General features: G+C 35.5%; 1 pseudogene; it reads left to right on the forward strand.

Annotated features, from left to right (window-relative positions):
* Positions 1–324: 324 nt before the first annotated feature.
* Positions 325–1,860, forward strand: LOC131167568 (uncharacterized; annotated as a pseudogene).
* The last annotated feature ends 3,596 nt before the right edge of the window (positions 1,861–5,456 follow it).

Raw genomic sequence — 5,456 nt, forward strand, 5'->3', positions numbered from 1 at the left:
CGTTCTATTGTTTCTTGGATGGTTATTTTGGTTATTATCAAATTGAAATTGCATTAGAAGACCAAGATAAAACTTCTTTCACTTGTCCTTTTAGTACTTATGCTTCTCATAGAATGCCATTTGGATTGTGTGATATACCTGCAAATTTTCAACATTGCATGATGAGCATTTTTACTGACATGATTGAAAATTGCATGGAAGTTTTTATGAATGACTTGACTATTTTTGGATCTTATTTTGATGCATGCTTATTAAATTTAGAGAGAGTGTTGACTCATTGTGAGGAGAAGGAATTGGTTTTGAATTGGGAAAAAATGCCACTTTATGGTATCTTTAAGTATTGTCTTAGGGAATATTATTTCTTCTAAGGGGATAAAGGTTGATCAATCTAAGATTGAATTAATTTCTAAGTTGCCTACACTTAGGACAATAAAGGATGTGAGATCCTTTCTTGGTCATGTGGGCTTTTATAGGAGGTTCATACAGAATTTTTCCCCCATATTTAGACCACTATGTGACCTCCAAACTAAAGATGCGCCATTTGAGTGGACATAAGCTTGTCAAGAGGCCTTTAAAACGCTAATTGGCAAGCTTACCTCTGCAACCATAATTCAGCCACCCGATTGCACTTTACCATTTGAGATCATGTGTGATGCTAGTGATTTTGCTGTAGGTGCTGCTCTTGGACAACAAAGGGAGGGGAAGCCTTTTGTTATTTACTATGCTAGTAGAACTCTAAATAGTGCTCAGATGAATTACTCCACTACTGAAAAAGTGTTGCTAGCTGTAGTGTTTGCTTTGGATAAATTTCGTGCTTACTTGATTGGTTCTCTTATTATTATTTTCACAGATCATGCAGCCCTTAAGTACCTTCTTATAAGGAAGGATGCTAAGGCGCGACTAATATGGTGGATTTTACTTTTGTAGGAATTTGACATCACCATCAAAGACAAAAAGAGAGTGGAGAATGTAGTGGCTGACCATATTTCGAGGCTCACATTTGAGGAAACCTGTAACCACCTGCCAATCAAGGATGATTTTCTTGATGAGAATTTATTTTCTATTACTTCTCTACCATGGTTTGCTCATATTGTGAATTATTTGGCTGCATGTGAGATACCGGCAGATTGGAGCACTCAGGACAAGAGGAAGTTCATGACTGAGGTATGTAATTTCTATTGGGATGACCCTTTTCTTTTCAAATATTGCCTTGATCAAATTTTAAGGCGTTGCATCCTTGATGAAGAGATTGCTAGCGTTTTAGTATTTTGTCATTCCCAAGCTTGTGGGGGCCACTTTTCAATGAAGAAAACCATTGCAAAAATTCTGCAGTGTGGATTTTATTGGCCCACCTTGTTTAAGGATGCAAACACTTATTGTCGCTTATATGAAAAGTGTCAAAACGTTAGGAGTTATGTCCTATCGTAATATGATGCCTTTAAACCCAATATTAGTGATTGAGATTTTTGATTGTTGGGGTATTGATTTTATGGGACCATTTCTCCTTCTTTTGGATATCAATATATTATTATGGCAGTAGATAATGTGTCAAAATGGGTGGAGGTAGCAGCTTGTAGGAGCAACGCTAATAGGATGGTACTTAAATTTTTCAAAGAGAATGTGTTATCTTAATTTGGTACACCACGTGCTATCATTAGTGACCGGGGTACACATTTTTGCAACCATTCTTTTGATGCTTTGATGAAAAAATATTAGGTGGTACATAAGATCTCTACTTCCTACCACCCCCAGACAAGTGGAATAGTAGAACTTGCAAATAGCGAAATTAAGCAAATTTTAGAAAAAACAGTCAACCCAGATCGCAAAGATTGGTCTTTGAGATTAGTTGATGCGCTTTAGGCCTATCGTACAGTTTTCAAAACTCCCTTAGGTATGTCACCTTATAGGCTTGTTTTAGGAAAGCCTTGCCAATACTTATTTGTGGAGCTTGAGCATTGAGCGTATTGGACTATCAAGCATTTCAATTTTGACATGAGAGAAGCAAGTAAACTTAGAAAATTTCAGTTGACCGAGTTAGAGGAATTGAGAAATGATGCTTATGAGAACTTTAGAATCTATAAGGCTAAAATGAAAGCATTTCATGATAAAAATATTTTGAAAAGAATGTTTAAGCCTAATGGTCGAGTGTTCTTGTATGATTCTAGACTCCATAAACACCCAGGAAAACTTCTGTCTAGGTGGACTGGCCCTTTTGTAGTGAAGAATGTTTTTGCAAGTGGGGCGGTGGAAATAGAGGATCCTAAGGATGATCAGATCTTTAAATTAAATGGTCCACACCTTAAAGTATTAATTGATTGGCAAGTTCGGGAAGTGGAAGAAATTCCACTTGAGGATCCGGTCTATCAACCTTGACCACACCACCCAGGTATTTTTTTTCTTTATTTGTATTGCTTTTTTTTGTTTTGTTTTGTTTGTTTTTCATTTTTTGTTTTGTTTAGTTAACTTTGCAGGAGTGTACCACATTTTTGGATCTATACTCAATAATTCAGGTGATAGCTTTCCCCTTTTGCTTTTATGGTAACATTTCTTTTTGTTCATAAACATTGAGGACAATGTTTGGTTTTGTAATAACCCCAAAAAGGGTTATAGAAGATTAGTAGAGTGATTTCCAAAAAAATAAAAAAATAAATTGATTAATTAATCGGATTAAAAAAAAGAAAAAGAAAAAGAAATAATAATTAGAATTTATTTTTAATTTTATTAATAAAATATATTATTATTAATATTAATAAAATATATTATTATTATTAGTTATCTTGAAGCTGAGAAGCTTCAGGATATATTTATTCTTCTTCTTCTTCTTCTTCTTTTCTTTTCATTTCTTTTCTTCTTTCTGCTCTCGCAGACTCTCTCTCTCTCTCTCTCTCTCTCTCTCTCTCTCTCTCTCTCTCCTCTCATTCTCTCTCCTCGATTTCATGATGGATTTTAGCTCGATCAAAAATCCGAAGATACCGTTGGACTCCATTCTCCGCTGCCATCATTTCTATTGGAGCGGATCGGTGGTAGGAGCGGCGTAGACGTATCCACTAGGGTAAGCCAATTTCTCCTTTTTCTTTAATTTCTTACAAATTATAAGCCAAATTGACGAGCGGACACTACCACGAAAATTTAGGGATGATTCTTTACAAGTCTAGTGGGATGGAATTCTCGTGGGGGTGTCAGGCCAAAACCCCAAATTTGGGGTATGAGAGTTATTAAGGGGCTTATTTTTAATTAATTAGCATCAATTTAGAAATGTTAAAATATTGAGCATCTGGGGTTGAAGTAGGATTTCTGGAATTTAGGGTCCGGGTGAGCGCCGCAGGTGTAATTTTGGGACCTGCAGGCAAAATTCAGAAAATTAAGTGGGGGTGTTAAATAATAGTTTAAATATTAATTTGAGGTATATGGAGCTTAGGGAAGGCTAGTTGAGTATTATTTTGGAGAAATAGATTAATTAACCTGAGAAAAATGCAAATTGCAGGAGTTGAATTTCGGGCGCCAATGGTGTAGGATTTGGGATTCTAGGGAGACTCTCAGTAAGTCAGGTAAGGGGATTAAATTATAATAATCTTTTTATGAAAATTATGGGTTTAGAAATATGTGAAAATGGCGTATGTTATTTTACCTGAAATTTATTATGATATAAATATCAGATGAAATTTGTGTGGCATATGATTTATATTGAAAAATGTTTAAACTGAGTTAGATGATTTACTCTGTGAAATATGTGATACCGAAATGTGTTTTAATATGAGAATTGAAATGTGGGAAAATGATGAAGGTGAAATGTGCAAGAAATGTATTCTTTGAAAAATGAAGAAAGGTGAAATATGGAAATTTGTTTTGAGAAATATTGAGTAATTGTGAAATAAGATATGTATATGATAGTATGAGATGAGATGAATTATGAAATGAGAAAATATCATTTAAATGATGAAATGTGTTGAAAATACTGATATTGAAATGTGAATATGCGAAATGAAAATATTGCAATGTTAATTCTGCAATATGAAAATGAGAAATGTGGAAATACGTGAAATATGAATGATAAAATGCCAATACCGCATAATGATTGCAGGTATGTAGTGGTAAACCTTGTTGGATGGTTATGATATTGAGCACGGTACCGTTGCTAGTGGTGTTAGTGCAACCACACGGACTCTTGGAGCATGTGGCGTGACAGTCGACTATGCCATTTTGTAGGATTGTTGGGTCCCCTGAGTCCGGATTAGGGTTATAGGCCGGCCAGTCATACTACAGACGCGATATGTTATATGATATTTGATCTAACTGAGTCGGCCAACCGCGGTTAGATCCAGCCTTCGGGCCGCACAAACTTGACCATGGGGGGAAGCATGGCATGAATAGAAAGATCCTCAGGGTGGCCATGAGTTACAGACGCGATATTGGTATTTGATACCAAGGATACTCATGAGCCGGAAAGTAAAATGAAAATGGAAAGTGAAAGAATGATAAAATTGGCTAAAATGAGAAATGAAAGAAAGAATGGAAATTGAGAAAGAAAGAATGATAAAATTGAGAAATGGAACCGTGTGGGTTGATAATATACATATTTGAGGCGAAATGAAACTCTCCACCTGAGGGCTTGCTGAGTAAGGTGAGTGCCTTGATAGGTATCAGATGTGGCCATACCCGGCTGCATAACGTGTTAGGGCAGAGGGAAGCTACCTGTATGGGTGGGTAATCTTCCCTATTCTCAAGAACTTCGTAGGTAAAAATGTGTTGGAATGATTGATTTTGAGAAATGATTTTTAAAGCTTATAAAAGCTTGTGTTATATATCTATATGATTATGAGAATGTGTATATCAATGTATTTTCTCAAATGAAATGATGATTTGAAAAGTAAAGTGTATTATAATTGAACTCATATGGCCACACACTATAAATAATTTATTCCTTCTTACTGAGATGTGTCTCACCCAAATTATCTAAATTTTTCAGGGAACAGGGATAGACCAGGTGATAGAGCTCCGTGATAGTAGGGAGCTAAAACCCTGATATACAGGGTGAGTTTGGACTAGGGTTGTATTGTTTTTGGGTATGAGATAGTTTTGTGTATATGTGTATATTGATATTCTGAGTATTGTATTCTGATTGATATGTATATACTGTCTTTCGTTGTTAGGTTGTATAATAAAATACCTTTTACCCGGTACCCAATGCGGGTCGGGTCGTATGAATGATAGTAGGATTGTTAACATAGCTAATTTGTGGGTGTTGTGGATGACGTGTAATTATTTATTATTATTGAAAAAAAATTGTATGAAAATCGGGGCGTCACAGGTTTAGGTTGGGGCAGGGGGTGTAGAATCATGCATATTTGTTTACATGAATTTGGCTTGGGTATTTGAGCATGATTATAAAGTATTCAATTGAGTCAATTGTGCTATCTTAGTTATTTATTTAGGAACTTCAAATTCTTTTAAGTGCA

This window comes from Malania oleifera, chromosome 11 (assembly GCF_029873635.1).
Source record: "Malania oleifera isolate guangnan ecotype guangnan chromosome 11, ASM2987363v1, whole genome shotgun sequence".
Taxonomy (NCBI): domain Eukaryota; kingdom Viridiplantae; phylum Streptophyta; class Magnoliopsida; order Santalales; family Ximeniaceae; genus Malania; species Malania oleifera.